The sequence below is a fragment of the Mustela nivalis genome (assembly GCF_964662115.1).
Source record: "Mustela nivalis genome assembly, chromosome: 3".
NCBI lineage: Eukaryota > Metazoa > Chordata > Mammalia > Carnivora > Mustelidae > Mustela > Mustela nivalis.
Window position 1 is genome coordinate 155,272,349 of NC_139022.1, and position 19,329 is coordinate 155,291,677.

The 19,329-nt window shown below is 42.3% G+C and overlaps 1 protein-coding gene and 1 long non-coding RNA gene across 2 annotated transcripts in view; one reads left to right on the forward strand and one right to left on the reverse strand.

Moving 5' to 3' along the window:
* Positions 1–19,329, reverse strand: part of SUB1 (SUB1 regulator of transcription) — a 484,727-nt gene that overhangs the window by 300,216 nt on the left and 165,182 nt on the right. The window lies entirely within an intron of this gene.
* LOC309861515 lies at positions 215–18,049 on the forward strand. The gene is made up of 4 exons (XR_014309972.1): positions 215–351; positions 3,553–3,726; positions 7,411–7,561; positions 17,779–18,049. It is a non-coding gene; the product is annotated as an uncharacterized lncRNA (long non-coding RNA).

Consider the following 19,329-nt stretch of genomic DNA (forward strand, 5'->3'; position numbering starts at 1 on the left):
CATCGGGCTCCCCTCTCAGCGGGGAGCCTGCTTTTCCCTCTCCCTCTGCCTCTGCCGCACCTTCTGTATTTACTCTCTCTCTCAAATTAATAAATAAAATCTTTTTTTAAAAAGCAGGGCCTGCTTCAGTTTCTCCTCTGGACCCATGGTGGCTTCTGTGGTGTCCTGGGTTTTCCCCCACTCATCTTGGGACGGCTTCTGTAAGTCATGGAAGATGATGTAGCTGCTGCACTGGTTTTGCCTCTTTGCAACATACTCAGCACACACATGCTTCTCAGCCAAACTGTGAGGGAAGCGGTGTACTTCCTCCAGGGCCACAGCCTCACGGTGGAAATGGAAGCCCAAAGGGAGGTAAGTGTAGAAGGCTCCCAGATGCATTGACTGGGGAGGGGGGTGGTTGACGGTGGACCATACCTTGGTGGAATCATTCTGGTGAATCTGGAAGCTCATGGTTGACCAGTAGTAAGGAGCTAAACTCAACCTACAGGGTTGGCCCAAGATGGCCAAGAAGATAGTTCTGAAAGTTGCATCTGGAAAAGAGGTTGGAGGGGGCCAGAGGCTGGAAGAAAGGGGTATCCTTGGGTCTGTTCTAACCAAACACTGCTGAAGCAAGAGACGGGTCCACGGGCCCACTGGTAGGTCACCTTTGACGTGGGTATAAGAAGTGCTGTGGCCTTACCAACAGGACAGGTGGAATATAACTCAACCACGTAAGGCCATCCAAAAAGGACGTACTATATTTATTTGTTATTGCCATAATGTTAAAACTTTTATGTTATGGGAACTTTCAAATACACACCAAAGTAGAGGGAATACAGCAATGAACAGGTGTATTATATTTAGCTTTGCCTTTCAAACCTCCCACTGGGCTGGCCTTTGTAAAAGGCAAACCGAAGCCCTTCATTCTCCTTCCCAACCCCAGTGCTTCTTGGGACAAATAAGTAAAAGTAAAACAGACCACAGGGTTGACTATAGCTAGGATGTGGACTTGGCTAAATGATGGTTGGAAGAGACATTGAGGTTTCAAGGTTTCAAGGTTTCATGAGGCTCTGGTTGGGACAGTTAGTATGTGAGGCAAATGTATCTGCCCAAGAAGAGCCTAATGGAATAAAGAAGTTAATGATGCTTTGAAGCTTATACGTCATTCACCCTCAGGTGGGCATCTACAGTGGGAGGAGATGGTTAATTTTAGTTGAAATGTTCTAGGTTTATTTTATAAGGCTTCCTTTCTTTTACTTTAAAAGCATGTATTTATAATCAAGTATTAACTTTGCCCCCCAAACTAAAAATAGTAGAGGTAACAAGAAAGGTAAACATTTTCCAAGCCATCTTTGTTAAGAAACTTTTTAGGAGGGATGCCTTGGTGGGTCAGTCAGTCTAGCATCTCCCTCTGGCTCAGGTCAGGATCTCCAGGTCCTGCAATTGAGCCCCGAATCAGGCTCCCTGCTCAGTGGGGAGTCTGCTTCTCTCATTCCCTCTGCCCTTCCCCACAAATCGTGAGCATGTGCTCTCTCTCTCTCTCTCTCTCTTTAATAAATAAATAGATAAAATCTTAAAAATAAAAAAAAGAAACAAAACTGCTTTCTAGGTATTCATGTTGAAATTTAGGTCTTAGTTAACCTCAGCTTCTGTAGCTTAATTTTCCTGCCCCGGAGTCTTCTGTTTCCTCAGTGAGTGGTCATTCTAAGGAGCCTTGGGAGACGTCACTGAAGAAACAGTTCTGAAAGGCACAGAAAAAAAGGGACATCAGAGAGTATGTGAGTTGTGTCGGGGGACATGGGGACATGAGCTTAAGACACGGAATCTGTCTTACTGCAGTCGCACACAGATGTTTGTACAAGGGGGTTTTATTGTATGTTGGTGTAGTGAGCTTTTAGGAATAACTTAAATACCCATCATCACAGAACTGATCAAGTGAATTGTTTGCTGGTACCATGAAATACTCTGCAACTATTAAAAGGCATGACATAGGGGCGCCTGGTTGGCTTGGTGGGTTAAAGCCTCTGCCTTCAGCTCAGGTCATGATCTCAGGGTCCTGGGATCAAGTCCTACATCAGGCTCTCTGCTCAGCAGGGAGCCTGCTTCCTCCTCTCTCTCTGCCTGCCTCTCTGCCTACTTGTGATCTCTCTCTCTGTCCAATAAATAAATAAAATCTATATAAAAAAATAAAAGGGATGCCATAGAGGTAAATGCACTGATGTGGGGAGATTCCCAAGGCATATTATTAAGAGGCAAAAGCAACTTGCCTAACAATGCATATAGCATGACCCTTTTATATTAAAAATCTGTATAAAAAAAATCTGTATAATGGATGTACATGGGTTATATGTAAATGCAAAGAATGGGAGCAGGAAGGGTGACCACCAAACCACAGTCCTGGCTAATTTATTTATTTATTTATTTTAAAAGATTTTATTTATTTATTTGACAGAGATCACAAGTAGGTAGAGAGGCAGGCAGAGAGAGAGAAAGAGAGGAGGAAGCAGGCTCCCTGCTGAGCAGAGAGCCCAAAGCGGGACTCGATCCCAGGACCCTGAGATCATGACCTGAGCTAAAGGCAGAGGCTTAACCCACTGAGCCACCCAGGTGCCCCCAGTCCTGGCTAATTTAAAGGAAGGATGGAAAAATGGGAATGAGGATGCAATTTTTATATTTTATATAAAAATTTTATATATTATATATTTTATATTTTTGCTTACTAAATAGATTCCTGCTTGAATCTTTTTAGTAACAATGTGTTCATGTTACTTGTATAATTTTGAAAACATTTATTAATTTGTTTGAGAAAGAGAGTGAGGCGGTGAGGGGAAAAGGGAGGAGAGAGACAATCCTCAAGGAGACTCCCCACTAAGCACGGACAATGACAAGAGATTCAGTCTCACAACCTTGAGCACATGACCAGAGCCGAAATTGAGAGTCACGTTCAACCAACTGAGCCTTCCAGGTGTCCTTCACTTGTGCAATTTTCAAAACACCATTTGAGGGATTCAGTCTTTCCCGAAAACAAGAAGTACTAAATACATAATGTATGTTGAACCCCTTGTGTGTATAACTCTTTGACATCTGACCTCATCCTACCATCCCCCTTCAAGAGCTAAAAACAAGAGAGATGATTTCTGTGACAATTCCTCAAGTTCATGATCAGATCACTTAACTGGCTTGACTTTTTTTTTTTATCCTACCGTCATAATTAGAGGGTTCTCTCCCTGTCTCTCAGGGCACATCTACTTTCTTTCTTCTTGACTGCTGCCTTGATTTTTCTTAGGCAGGCTCCCCTGACTTTTGTGTCCAACATGGCTTACCTCCTCCTATTTAAAGTCTCCAGCCTATAAAAGGAGTGTAGGTTCAGCTTTCACTAAATTACTTACTTGGATGAAGGAAGCTGATGAAATGTTCAGTGTTCAGAGTTCTACCGCCAGTTAACAATTCCTCTTGATTACTGGCTTGGTGGTTTTACCTCAAGAAGAGGGAAGTCCTTTGAGTCTAAAGATAGAATAGACTCTGCTCTACAGAAGATTGAGCCAATGAATCTCTACTTAATCTGTGTTTCAGTTCTTATGAATTGATGGCTTGTCTCTGCTCCCCCAGTCATCAGCTGGAACAACTCAGTTGTTATGATGAAGGATTCACTTTCAAGATGGCTCACTCAAATGGCTGGCATATCAGAGCTTACTTAACTGGGACCTCAGCCAGGGTTGTGGACCAGAGGCCTTGGTTCCTTTCTATGTGGGTCTCTGCCCAGGATACTTGGGTTTCCTCACAGTATGGCAGCTGGATTCCAAGAGCAGTCATCCCAAGAGAACAAAGCAGATGTGCACGATATTTTAATGACCTATCCTCAGAAGTTACATCATGTAAATTCTACCATGCTCTATTGGTTGAGAGTCTCAAGCCTACTCCTGTTCAAGAGAAGGGGGTATAGACTCTATCTCTTGATTAGGGGTGGTTGTAGACCATCTATTGGCCACACCTTGGTTTAGAGAGATAGCAGAGTTGATAGGGGATCTGAAGTAGAATACGAAAGCAGTGAGGCAAACGTGAAGACTGAGAAACTGATCTTCCCAGATCTCCCTCAATCAGATCTTCTGTTGTTCGGTTGATTATAAATTTTCCAAAGCCCACAACAACAGTTGACTCCAAGTGCAAGTGAAGAAAGAATAGCAATTTTTAAAAAACCTAACCAGGGGCGCCTGGGTGGCTCAGTGGGTTAAAGCCTCTGCCTTTGGCTCAGGTCATGGTCTTAGGGTACTGAGATCAAGCCTCACATCATGCTCTCTGCTCAGCAGGGAGCCTGCCTCCCCATCTCTCTCTGCCTGCCTCTCTGCCTATTTGTGATCTCTGTCTGTCAAATAAATAAATAAAATCTTAAAAAAAAAATAAAAAACTTAACCAATCATGCAACCCTTCAAAAAAGATATTCAACCCAATTTCAATATCAAATTTAGGGTTATGTATTACTTATTTATATTTGACTTGTCTAAACTTATCTTTCATAAAAAAGGAAATAGAGAGTTATATCCCATTACCTTATTTATTAAGTGCAAGGCAAAAGTTTACTGGGATCTTGAATTAAAGTAGATACAGTCATTATTAAGATTATGGTGAACATTTATAGAAATAAACTAAGTGAAGTATAGTGGCAGGTAGTGAGGGCGATATTTGGACTGGCACTGGGGCAAAGTAAGCAGAGGTGGGTGTAAGTGAACAAATGGACTAAATCTGTGCATGGAGAAGGAAAAAGAAGAATCACCACCCCCACAGAACAGGCAAATAAGCTAATCTAGAGAGACAAAGCATAGACAAGCCATCTCTTATAGGGGAATGACTGCTGGTGGCCGGTGTTTTGCAGGGGAAGAGGGGATGAAATGTTTTAGGATTGATTGCGGTGGTGGTTGAGCTTTATGGTATATGAATTATATTTCAATAGAGCTGACATTTTGAAAAAGTTAACCTAAGATGGAATATAAATAAAAAGACATATATTGTAGATTTGGAAACAAACAAACAAACCCAAATGCACCAGCTGTGTGTTCACCACTGTGTCCCTATTCTTTCTCCCAAATCATGCAACACCTTTTGCTGTCCTCTTCTGTATCCTTCCAGGGCTTTAAAAATGCGTATGTAAGCAAATATGAACATATATTCTTTTGTTCTTTCCTTTCCTGCACATCAGAGAGCAATTGTATAAGCTGCTGTGCTCTTTTTTTTTTTCCTTGTGCAAAATATATCGGAGATCTTTCCATGTTAGCAGAGAACATCCTCATTCGTGTTCATAGTACACGGTCTTCCATTGTGTGGATGGGTATTTTGTTTATTTAGCCCGTATTCCACTGATGAACCTTTGGGTTATTTCCATGTTTTTATTTTATTTTATTTTATTTTATTTATTTATGAGAGAGAGAGAGAGAGAGAGAGCAAGCAAGAGAACGAGCATTATTGCAGGGGAGGAGCAGAGGAGGAGGGAGACAGAGGAGGAAAAAAATCTCAAGCAGACTCCATGCTGGGTGCGGAGCCCCATGCAGGGCTTGATCCCAGGACCCCAAGATCATGGCCTGAGCCAAAACCAAGAGCCAGATGCCCAACTGACTGAGCCACCCAGGTGCCCCCTTTAGGGTTATTGGGTTGTTATAATGAGCAACCACATATATGTGTCATTTCATATATTAGCAGACAAATCTGGGAGATGAAGTGAGATCACTGGATGAGAAAGTAAGTACATTCATAATTTTGATAGGTATCAGCATATTGATCCTGTTTCGATAGATGTCAGTGTATTGACCCCTACCAGCAATGTATAATCCTTCTAGTTTCCCCATACAGTTGCCTACATATTGCGTTGCCAGACTTTCTATCCAGTTGGTGAAATGGTATTATCGACATAGTTCTAATATGTTTTTATTATTAATGAGGTCAAGCTTTTTTTAAAAAAAGATTTATTTTTTTTTAAGGTTTTATGTATTTATTTGACAGACAGATCACAAGTAGGCAGAGAGGCAGGCAGAGAGAGAGGAAGGAAAGTAGGCTCCCTGCTGAGCAGAGAACCTGATGTGGGGCTCAATTTGGGGCTCGATCCCAGGACCCCGGGATCATGACCTGAGCCTAAGGCAGAGGCTTTAACCCACTGAGCCACCCAGATGCCCCAAAGAGAGAGACATCGAATGAGGGAACACAAGCAGGGGGAGTGGGAGAGGGAGAAGCAGGCTTCCAGCTGAGCAGGACCTTAAGGTGGGGCTCGATCCGAGGACCCTGGGATCAGGACCTGAACCAAAGGCAGACACTTGACTGAGCTACCCAGGTGCCCCAGAGCCAAACTTTTTATTCATATTTAAGAGCCAACTGTATTTATTTTTCTGTGAACTGTCAATGTTCTGTGACCATTTTTTTCTTATTTGCCACGTATCTTGACTTCATGTTATTTTTTTTCCATGCAGAAGTTTTTGATTTTTATGTAATCAAATTTATCAGTGTTTTCTTTCATGGTTCTAGATTTTGGGTAATGGTGAGAAAGGCTTCTCTTCTCCAAGGTCACGGAAGAATCCACTCATGGTGTTCTCTGGTACTTTTATGACTCATTTACTAAGTGCTTTGAAATCTTTACCTAAATAAAGAGTTGAAAGGAAAAAGAAAGCAGTGAGCAATATTGAAGACTAATACTTACTAAGAATAAACCTAGCAGGGGCACCTAGGGGGCTCAGTCAGTTAAGCCTCTGCCTTTGGCTCAGTCATGATCCCAGGGTCCTGCTCTCTGGGAGACTTTTTTCTCCCTCTGACACTCCCCCTGCTTATGCTCTCTCTCTCTCTCAAATAAATAAATAAAATCTTAAAAAAAAAATTTTTTTTTAAGGCTAGCAATATTTAAGACTAACATGTGAAGAGATCCAGAGATGATAGCTTATTTTATATAAGCAAAGATTAACAATTTTAATAATAATAAACATTAAATGCCATTAAAACTTTAACCAGTTAGGAAATGCTCTTGTATACAAAGATGGATATTTTGGAACAGTTACCAGGTAAGTCTTAAAGAGTTCTCAGGTTTGGGCACCTGGGTGGCTCAGTTGGTTAAGCCACTGCCTTCGATTCAGGTCACGATCCCAGAGTTCTGGGACCCAGCTCCATATCTGGCTTCCCCTGCTCTGCAAGGAGCCTGCTTCTCCCTCTCCCTCTACCTGCCACTCCCCCTGCTTGTACTTGCGCTCTCTCTCTCCCTGTCAAATAAATAAGTAAAATCTTAAAAAAAAAAAAAAAAGAATTCTCTGGTTTGAACTTTGCACAATTCTAGAATGGAAAAGAGGTGGGGTTTATTTCCCCACCCCGTTGCATCTGGGCTAGCCTTGAGACCTTACTTTGACCAATAAAACATGGCAGAAGTAATAATATATGAATTCTTCTCTTATTCTTGGAATTCAGACACCACGCGAAGAGGACTGGGCCAGCCCGTGGGAGACATGTGGACTGGCCCACAGCCAGCACCAGTTCTCACATATGTGAGTGGGGCCGCGCTGAATCATGCTGAATCACCGAACGAGTTCCAGGCCAGCTCCAATTTAACTACAGACGTGTAAGTAACCGCATGGGAGATAAGCCAAACAGCCTCACTAAGCCCAATTCAAATAGCAGAAGCACAGAATAATGAGCAAATAGTTGCTGTGTGTTCTTTTTTAATTTTTATTATTATTTTTTTATTTTAAGTAGGCTGCACACCCAATGTGGGGCTTGAACTCATGATCCTGAGGTCAGGAGTTGCACGCTCTTCTGACTGAGCCAGCCAGGCACCCCCACATGGTTGCCGTTTCAAGCCACTTTTTTGAGGCTTTGGTTTGTTACACAGCAATAAATAACTCATACACACGTTTTTCTGGGGAGTTATGAATAAAGAAATACGATAATACAAAATACTGAAGGACAGTTTCTTTCATTAATCTGTTCATTCCCATCCTGTCTATGATCTGCAGGAAGGATTTGATACTGCTGTGGTGGGCGGACCCGGTGATCCCTGCCTTCTGTATTTATGTCTTCTATAATCTTCACTGGGGGCTAACACTAACGACTGTTTCTAGTAGAAACATCCCTGGTGATGGGATGTCACTCACATGATTATTTTATCGTCTATAAAAGTCCATTATTCTAGTAGATTCGCACTAGGGATTCTCCTGGTTGGCTTGAGGAGGTAAGCAGCCCTGTCAAAGAAGGTCACTGACAAGCAACAGCATGGGCCCTTGAGGAAATGTTTAGACAACAGCCAACAAGAAACAGAAGCCCTTGAGGCACCTGGGTGACTTGGTCAGTTGAGGTCTAACTCTAACTCTCGGTTTCAGCTCAGGTCATGATCTCAGAGTTGTGGGATCGAGCCCTGAGTGCGGCTTGAGATTCTGTATCTCTTCCCTCAGCTCATGCATGTGTGTTCTCTCTCTCTCAAATAAATAAGCAAATAAAATCTTATTAAAAAGAAAGAGAGAGAGAAAGGAAGGAAGGAAGGAAGGAACAGAAACCTTCAGTTCTACAACTACAGGAAGTGAAATTCTGCTGATAATCCGAGCCAGCTTGGAAGGCGATTTTCTCCCAACTGAGCCTCCAGATGAGAATGCAGCTCAGCGGGCACCTCGATATCCTCGTGTGGGTCCCAGAGCTGAGGACCCAGGTAAGCTGGGCCTGACGCCTGGCCCATGGAAACTGTGGGATAATCAGTCCATAGCACAAAAAACTAATACAGATACTCAGATACTCAGAGAGCGTCAGCACGCAATCCTTTAATGGGAAAGCAACCTATGTTCCTAGAAGTCTAAAACTCTGGTTTGTTAAGAGGAAGACATTTTACAGCTTTAGAAGGTCAATTCTTTCTTATCACACCCTGATTTTTTAAAATCCTGGACAAGACAGGGTCGCCTGGTTGGCTCAGTTGGTTAAGCATTTGCCTTTGGCTCAAGTCATGATCCACCGCCAGTCCTGGGATCCAGCCCACTTGGAGATCTTCGCTCAGTGGGGAGTCTGCTTCTCTCCCCACCTCTGCTCCCATGAGATCAAGCATGCATGCTCCCTCTCAAATAAATAAATAATCTTAAAAAAAAAGAAATCCTGGGACACCTGGGTGGCTCAGTGGGTTAAGCCTCTGCCTTCATCTCAGGTCATGATCTCAGGGTCCTGGGATGGAGCCCCGCATTGGGCTCTCTGCTCGGCAGGGAGACTGCTTCCTCCTCTCTCTCTGCCTGCCTCTCTGCCTAATTGTGATCTCTCTCTCTATCAAATAAATAAATAAAATCTTAAAAAAAAAAAAAAGAAATGCTGGCAGCAAGACATTTATTTTCATGGTTGACTCAGGAACCGAGGATCATTTATTTAGAGAAGGCAGGGCAGGAACAAATTAAATTTGTATACTTGTGAAAGGGATAATTTTATGTGTAACAGTTAGGAAGCTTCCAATTTGCACTGAGTGAAGAAAAAGGGAAGGGTGTAGAGTGCAAAAAAAGCACAGAGGGTTTTACCTAAACCTGAAGAAAATTCTAAGATGGTTTTGGCCAGTCTAACTGTAACTTCCAGTCACAGTTAGAGACCCTTACTTTTAAGTCAGGAGATACCCTATCTCCAGGTGAACTGCTTCCCATATCCCGCCTCATATAGACTAACTTAAGGATTTAATTTAAACGCTTAGAAAATTTCCTGATGACCATGGTGGGAAGACATCATACTTTATTTGGTAAAACCTGAAATCTTGCCTTTCTAGATTTCTAGGAAAAACGAGTAGGCTGTTGGAAAAGTGTCAGAAATGTGTATTGTTTGATATCTTGAGAGCTCCTTAAACTTTGTACATTCTAGAATTTGTGACAGATTGCTATGTAAACAAAGAACTAGAACTAGAATGATTTTTATAGCTTATCTAGTCTCTGTATTCTTTCCATGTTTACAGTATGTGTTTTCTCAATGAAAATAAATAAAAATGCTTTGTTCTATATTTGTTTGAAATTTTAACTCCTAGGGCGCCTGGGTGGCTCAGTTGTTAAGTGGCTGCCTTCAGCTCAGGTCATCATCCCAGGCAGGGTCCTGGGATAGAGCGCCCTCTCAGGCTCCCTGCTCCGTGGAGAGCCTGATCTCCTCCTACTCTCCCTGCTTGTGTTCCCTCCCTGTGTCTCCCTCTGTCAAATAAATAAATAAAATCTTAAAAAAAATTTTTTTTAATCCTAGTCCAAACTTAATGGTTTAAAAAAAATATGAGTATAGTAAATAGAGAGTTTTATTATCCTGAAAGTACGTTTGTTTTTCATCTCCCTATGAGCAAAACTTGTTCAAAACATTTTAACCTAAAAATTAAAAGCACATAATATAAAAAGTAAATTTTGAGAGGGCCAAACCTTTTTTTCCCCACTGATAATAAAGTATCTTAGGACATGTTCCTAGCCAAACCTAATTCAAAAATCCCTAATTTTTGTTACTAACAGACTTATTGAAATATAATTTACATACCATTCAAGTCACCCTTTTAAGGTATATAACTCAATGTTTTTAGTATATTCAGAGCTGTGCACCCACTACCACAACCAATTTTAGAATAGTCTCATTACCGCTAAAGAGAAACTCTGGATCCATTAACAGTCACTCCCCATTCTCCCCCCCCACCCTCAACCTCCTTAGCCCAAGTCAATCACTAATCTACTTGCCTTCCCTGTAGATTTGCTTATTCTGAGCATTTCCTATAAACAGAATTGTGCAAAACGTGGTCTATGTGATGGCTTCTTCTACTTAGCATGTTTTCAGGGTCTTCATTTATCACTACCTCATTCCTTTTTTAATTTTTTAAGATTTTATTTATTTATTTGACAGAGATCTCAAGTAGGCAGAGAGGCAGGCAGAGAGAGAGGGAGGAGGAAGCAGGCTCCCTGCCGAGCAGAGAGCCTGATGCTAGGCTTGATCCCAGAACCCTGGCATGATGACCTGAGCCGAAGGCAGAGGCTTTAACCCACTGAGCCACCCAGGTGCCCCCCCTCCTTTTTTAATCTAATAATATTTCATAGCATGAATACACCACATTTTACTCCTCCATTCACCAGTTGCTGGGGACTTGAGCTGTTTCTGCTTCTTCATTCTTATCAATAATGCTGCTATGGATATTCATGTACAAGTTTTTGTGTAAACATATATTTTTGTTTATCTTGGGTATATAGGTCTATGTGGAATTGCTGGATCATTTGGTAACTCTCTGTTTAAAGCCAAACAGTTTTCTGGAATTAGCGTGCTATTTTATACACCCATAAGTACTCTGTGAGGAGTCCAATTTCTCCATATTGTCAGTAACACTTGTTAATACCTGTCTTTTTCATTACAGCCATTCTAGGGGGTGTGAAGTGGTATCTCCTAGTTTTCACTTGCTTTTCCTTAATGATTTGCAGCCTCTTTTCATGTGCTTATTAGCCATTTCTTTATCTTCTTTGGAAAAGTATCTATTCATACATTTGCCTATTTTTAATTTGAGTTACTTGTTTTTATTATTGAGTTGTCAGTTATTTATATATTCTGGATATAAGACCATCGTTAGATATATGAATTACAAAAATTTTCTTCTATTATATGGATTGTCTTTTTTTTTTTTTAAGATTTTATTTATTTGAGGGAGAGAGAACACAAGCATGGGGTGGGATGCAGGGAGAGAGAGAAGCAGACTCCCTGCTGAGTAGGGAGGCTGATGTGAGGCTCGATGCTGGACCCTGGGATCATGACCTGAGTGAACACAGATGTTTAACCGACTGAGCCACCCAGGCGCCCTATCTTTTCATTTTCTTGGTGGTGTCCTTTGAAGCACATTTTCTTAAATAGTGTTCATTTGATGATATTTATCTATTTTTTTCTTTTGTCACTTGTATTTTCAGTGTTGTAGCTAAGAAACCTGATCCAAGATCATGAAGATTTATGCCTTTCTTTCCTTCTTTTTTAAAAAATTTTATTTAACAGAGAAAGAGCATAAGTACTTGAGTAGAGGGAGCGGCAGGCGGAGGAATAAGGAGAAGCAGGCTTCCTGCAGGGCAGGGGTCCCAATGTTGGGCTCAATCACAGCACCCTGGAATCATGATCTGATCCCAGAAAGCACTTAGCTGAGTGAGCCACCCAGGTGCCCCTCCTTGTTTTCTTCTAAACATCTTATATTTTTTATCTCTCACCTTTATTTTTTTATTACTATTTTAAAAGATTTTATTAATTTATTTGAGAGAGAGAGCATGAGAGGGGGGAGGGTTGGCTGAGCTGGGAGCCGATGGGGGACTCAATGCTGGGAGCCCAGGATCAGGACCAGAGCCGAAGGCAGTTGCTTAACTAACTGAGCTACCCAGGTGCCACCTAGCTCTTACCTTTAGATCTTTGATCCATTCTGAGTTGATTTTTATACATGATATAAGATAAGGGTTCATCTTCATTTCATTTTAAAAGATTTTATTTATTTATTTACTTATTAGAGAGAGAGAGCTGGTGTGTGCATGCATAGAAGCAGGGGGAAAGGGCAGAGAGAGAGAGAGAGAGAGAGAGAATCTTAAGCAGACTCTGTGCTGAGTGCGGAGCCGGATTCAGGGCTTGATCCCATGACCTAAAGCTCATGTCCTGAGCCAAAACTAAGAGTCTGGTGCTTAACCAACTGAGCCACCCAGGCATCCCTTCTTCTTCCTCTTTTTTTTTTTTTTTTTAAATGTGAATACACAGTTGTCCCTGGGTTCCTAGGATGGAGCCCCGCATCAGGCTCTTTGCTCAGCAGGGAGCCTGCTTCCTCCCCCTCTCTCTGCCTACTTCTTGGCCTACTTGTGATCTCTCTCTGTCAAATAAATAAATAAAATATTTTAAAAAGATAATGTCTCAGCTGATTCAAGTCTCTCTCATTAGGAAGGGGTTGGATCTGCCTTCAAAGGGACCACCTGATTATACCAGGCGCACAGGGGGTTCCCTCTCTTGATTAGCTCAGAGTGAATTAATTAGGGACCTTACCTACATGGGCAACACCCTCTCCCCTTTTGCCATATTCTAGTAGTTGGTAGCAAGTCACAGCTTCTGCCCACACTCAAGGAGAGGGAGTCACACAAAGGCACATACCAGGGCTGCAAGAATCCCGAGGGCTGTGTTGGAATTAGTGCTCTGACTGATGGCTCAGAGACAGCAGGGCAACTCCTTCGTATACATCCCTTTTATCGTTTTGATTTGTGAAGTGAGTTTCTTATTCAAAACTAAAATAAAATTTTACATCTTTGAAACTCTGCATGGGAGTTTTATGTCTTTTATGACAGAGATCACTCCGTGTAGTTTTTTGCTCTAACTTCATCAAGTCACTGGGAGATTCCGGTAAGACCCGGCCTCTGGGGTCAGGCTATGGAACTTTAAGGAAGCTATTTCACCTCTCTGTGTCTAGATGTCCTTTTCTGCAAAATGGGGCTGTTATCCCCCATAAGCAGGATGTTGGGAGCACGAAGTGAACTACTTGTTAACACAAAATCTGAGTGGCGGACAGCAGTGCTTGCTTCCGCAGCGCATAAACTTACTGGCAAACAAGAGTAAGCATCTATTTCAGCAGGCGTGGCGGCTAGCATGACCCGGCGGATCTGGGCTGGGCTTGGCTAGGCTTGACTCCAAGCTGTGTGTTTGCTTTCGTCCACTTCCTTCTCATTCTCCCAGGGCTAGCAGCCGATCCAGGGGAAGTGTCTGCACGGCCACAAAAGACGCTCTTCTCAAGCCAGCAGCCAGGAGCCTAAAAGGAAAAGCACAACTGCCAAAGCCTATTTCACGCCTCCGTTCGCTTCCTCTGGGCTAACATCCGGGCCAGCCCCAAGGCGGAGACTGAGGTCAAGCCCAGTGGCAAGGGGTGATGAAGTATACAGCTTGGTCTAAAGTTAATGTGCAAAAGGGGCCCTCGGGTGGCTCAGTCTGTGGAGCCTCCGACTCCTGGTTTGGGCTCAGGTCACGATCTCACGGATGTTGAGATCTAGCCAGGGGGGCTCCCCGCTCAGCAGGGAGTCTGCTTCAGGATCCTCTCTCCCTCTCCTCTTTCTCCCATTCACACACATGGGCAGGCTCTTGCTCTCCAATAAATAAATCTTAAAAACCCATTAAATCAATGTGTAAGACATTTAGAGCAATCTCTGGAATATAATAAATGCTCAATAAATCTCTGTAATCATTGCACAAAATTTTTTAAAAAAGATTTTATTTATTTTACAGTCAGAGACCACAAGTAGGCAGAGAGGCAGGCAGAGAGAGAAGGGAGGAAGCAGGCTCCCTGCTGAGCAGAGAGCCCAATGCGGGGCTTGATCCCAGGACCCTGGGACCATGACCTGAGCCGAAGGCAGAGGCTTTAACTCCCTGAGCCATCCAGGTGCCCGCACCGAATTTTTAAAAAAATAAATAATGTTATTGAATGCTTCTAAGAGGTTTGCTAGTTATGTCAGTAATATTGCTGTGCTTCAGAGCAAAGCTGGGGTAGGAATGTGAAATGGAGTAACCACTCTGGAACGCATTTTGGCAGTTTCTTAAAAAGCTAAACACTCATTCCCCATAAGGCCCCAGTTGCACTCCTGGGTATTTATCCCAGATGGAGGAAAACCATGTGCGCCCAAATACATATGCACAAATGTTCGTAGCAGCTTTATTTGTAATAGACACAATTTGGAAAGAACCCAGAGTCTTTTAATGGGTGAGTGCGTAAACTGTGGAACCTCCCTACATTCCACAATAAAAAAGAACCAATTACTGATACACACGATAGATCTCAAGGGAATAATGCTGAGCGACAAAAGCCAATTTAAAGGCTACCTAGCATATGAATCCATTTACACGGCTTTCTCAAATGACAAAAATGATAGAACAGATGAGTGGTTGCCAGGTTAGTGGTTAGTGGTTAGAGATGGGGGGGTGGGACTATGGGGGGTAACATGAGGGATCTTCGTGGTGAGAGAGCAGTGTTCTGTCTTGATTGGTGGTGGTTACACAAACTACACATGTGGTAAAATTGCATAGAACTACATGTGCACACACACACACACACACACACACACATATAAAACCTGTGAAATCTGAATAATGCTATGGATTATACCAATATTCCTCTCCTGGTTTGGGTATTGTACTATGGTTATATAAGATGTTACCACTGGGGACTACTGAGTTAAGACTACACAAGACCTCTCTATACTAATTTTACAACCTCTTGTCAATCTATAATTATCTTTTTTTTTTTTTTTTAGAGCGAGAGCAAGCGAAATGGCCGTGGGCAGTGCAGAGGGAGAGAGAATCCCATGCACACTCCACCCCAGTGAAGAGTCGAACATGGGGCTTGATCTCATGACCCTAAGATCACAGGTGACCTGAGCCAAAATCAAGAGTTGGTTGCTTAACTGACTGAGCCACCCAGGTGCTCCAATCTATAATTACTTCAAAAAATTTTTATTTTTCAAATTTTGGATCATGTGAAGAAGGACATCTTTTCTCCAAGGTTATAAGAGAGTTCACTCATAGTTTTCTTCTTGTGCTTTTACAGTTCTGTTTTTTAGATGTCTTGAAGTTTTTATCAGATTGAAACAGAAAGAACCTCCTGTACATCCAACTGCCTATACAACATCCCTTCTTGGAAGTTTCATGTGTTTCTCAAAAACTGAACTGAAATAAACTCAAATGCAAACCTGGTTAGGGCCCAGTAGTCCCTATCTCAGTGAATGGGCTGCCCTGTGCATTTTTTTTTAAGATTCTATTCATTCATTTGACAGAGAGAGAGATCACAAGTAGGCAGAGAGGCAGGCAGAGAGAGAGGGAGGGAAGCAGACTCACTGCTGAGCCGAGAACCCTATGCGGGGCTCAATCCCAAGACCCCGAGATCATGACCTGAGCCGAAGGCAGAGGCTTAACCCACTAAGCCACCCAGGTGCCGCTGCCCTGTGCATTCTTACACAAGCCAGGGATGAGGGGAATCATCCCTGAAAACCTCTCTTCGTTGTGGCCCAACACACTCCATAATCAATCTTCCATTGAGTTCATTAATTTTGCTTCCTAAGCATCTCTTGGAAACTGTCACTTCTTTCTATCTCTTTTTCCATGGTCATAGTTAAGTTGCTATCAGGTCCTTTGGGATTACTGCAAACTAACTGGCTGTGGTATCCATTGGGACCATCTCTTTCCTGTATCGGGGGAGCTTTTCCAAATACAAATCTGGTCATATCACATACCCACCTATTCCCTCCTTCCCTCTACAAGGGAGGTATTTCTTTATTTATTTACTTGGAGGAAGAGAGAGAGTGAATGGGAGGGGCAGAGGGGGAGAGAGAGAGGAACAGAGAGAGAGTGAGAGAGAGAGAGACTCCCTGAAGTCATGACCTGAGCTGAAATCAAGGCCAGTCACTTAACTGATAGAGCCACCCAGGCTTCCCACAAGGGAGGTATTTAAAAGCAACTTTGACGGCTTCTCATTGTGTTTGGTTGGAAAAAGACTGAAATCTTTATTTTTTAATTAAAAAAATTTTTTTTAAATTTTTTAGATTTTTTTTTTTAATTTGACACAGAGAGAGAGAGATCACAAGTAGGCAGAGAGGCAAGCAGAGAGAGATGGAGAAGCAAGCCCTCTGCTGAGCAGAGTGCCTGATATGGGGCTCAATTCCAGGACCCTGAGATCATGACCTGAGCTGAAGGCAGAGGCTTAACCCACTGAGCCACCAGGCGCCCCAAGACCAAAATCTTTAAATGGATTTATCGCACTGCATGATTTGATCCTTATCTGTCACTACTGTTTTTGACAACACTCTCCCTTAGCCTAGCCAAAATGTTGGTTTGTGTTTTTTCTTAAGATTTTTATTTATTTATTTCTGAGAGAGAGAGAGAGAGAGAGAACACAAGCTGGGGCAGAAGAGAGGAAGAAGCAGACTCCTCCCTGAGCAGGGAGCCCGATGCAGGACTAGATCCCAGGACCCCAGGATCACGACCTGAGCAGAAGGCAGACACCTAACTGACTGAGCCATCTAGGAGTCCACCTAAATGTTTTTCTATTTCATTCTCCATCATCCCATGATCTCTCCTTGCCAGAGGGCCTTCGCACGTGCTATTTTCCCTCAGGAATGAGGTTTGTTTTAGTAATTACTGTTCATTCTTTTGCTTACGACTTCCTCAGAGTTGCTTTCCTTGAGTCCCAGTTAAAATATAAGTTTCTCATATATTTGAGAATATATGCTCTCAGAATACTATATTCCTTCTGCATGCAAATATATTCAAAGCAATTCTCCATTTTACATTAATGTGTGATGATTTGCTTAATATCTGTGCCCTCCACTACACAGCCTCATGAAAATTGACTGGTATCTCTTTTGTTTTTTTATAATATCCTCATTGCTTAGCACAGTGCCTAGTATATGGCAAATATATATATATACAAATATTTGTTTAATGATTGAATTAAGGACCGGAGTTCTAATGAAAATGTTTTCCATTAATGCAGGCTTGCAATTGACCAGATGTGGCATATTGGACAGATTACTTAATTTCTCTGAATTGCAGTTTCTTCACAAGTAAAACGAGTGTCTTAATCCTGGATTTCACCAATGCAGAGTCTCAGACAAAGGCTTTTGTGCTACTATTTTGTTAGAGAGCGTGTTAACTCCCAAGGAGCGAGGAAGAGGGGAAGGGTAAAGGGCAGAGAGACACATCAGGAATGTGTTGTTGAACTTGCACAGCTAAGTGCTGCTGAGAAATTGTAGAAAAGATCTCAGTGACCCATCTGAGGAGAGAAAGGGGAACTTCAACTATCCACCTGAAGTGCTATTTCCCGTGTCTTTCCAGATTCCTCCTCTTGGGCAGGAAGCATGCTGAAGGGCTTTGCTGCTGGGGTGGTTGGTGTTTCCTTGGAGGAGCCCTACCTCTACAGGATTCTGGTGGCCGTTACTGGGGAACATGCCTGCCCCATCCTCAACAGTCATAAATAAACAGTCACTGTTGTTAGGGATATATATTTTGATTCCCCAAATACCATATCTTTCTTTCCTTTTTTCCTTCTTCCCAAGTAAGGTGATTTTGAAGTCTAGCTTGTGGAGAATAAACAAGGAAAAGTGCTAGAAAACCTCTGAAAAAACAAATGATGAGGTTATGTAAAAATCTCATTAATTAATCATTAATGACCATGCATTTTTGTGGACAAAATACATGCGGCGATTCATTATATTTATTATGGTATTGTTTGTAATAGCAAAGAATTGGAAACAATCCTAAATGTCCTTCTATGGTGGCGGGGGAGGGGTGTGTGTGTGTGGTGTGTGTGTGACTCAAGAAAAAAGTACATTACAATAGAATACAATGCAGCTGGACCAAAGTATGAAGAAGCTGTTAAGCACTGATACAGAATGTTTTCCCACATTAAGTGAAAAAAATCAAGATACAAAATAATGTGTATTATGTGCTATTATTTGCATTAAAAAGGAAGGAAACCATCTTCATACTTGCTTGAATATACATAAAAACATATTCTCTGGAAGGATAGCCAAGAAAGGGTTAGTAGAAGTCAGTTATTTTACCAGCAAAAATGGGTTTATTTGGAAACACCAAAGAAATGCACAATAGTTACGGCTGTATCTTGTAGCCTCCCCTTTCCAGCCTCCTGACTTCTACTTTAGTGGCGTTTCCCTGTGTTGATTTTATAGCAGTGCTATTGGGTGCCTGGGTGGCTCCTTTGGTTAAAAAAAACTGCTTTCGGCTCAGGTCATGATCCCGGGGTCCTGGGATTGAGCCTGGCTCATCCGGAGTAGGGTTCCCTGCTTGGTGGGGAGCCTGCTTCTCCCTCTCCCTTTGCTCCTCAGCTTGTGCTCTCTCGCACTCTGTCAAATAAATAAAAAAAAAATCTATTTTTTTAAGTTTATTAATGTATTTTTAGTAATCTCTACACCCAACCTGGGGCTGCACCTGACAACCCCCAGATCAAGAGCTGCATGGTCTACTGAGCAAGCCAGCTTCACAACCCTGATTTGCATAGCAATGTTATTAGTTGTCACCTATTTGTTTGTATAAGCACCCAAATATTTTAATACCTATTAAGGCATAACTGCATAAGATGCTAACTAAACTTAGTTTTTGAAGTTCAGGAATGGCTTAGCTGGGTGGTACTGAAAGACCCCTCCCCCAGAAAGCCCCCTCCCCTAGAAGATAGATAGGATAACTAACCGCTTGTTTGCTTTTCTGTGAACCGCTGGCTTTTAGGCGTAGATTAGGTTATTAATTGCGTGATTAATTGCTCTCTTGCCCTTCTGTAACTGCTTGGCTTATAGAAATAATAGAGACGCCATGATGGCATTCCTACCTTCCCCCTTCTTGTTTCACCTTCCCGCCTCTCTCCTCCCGCCT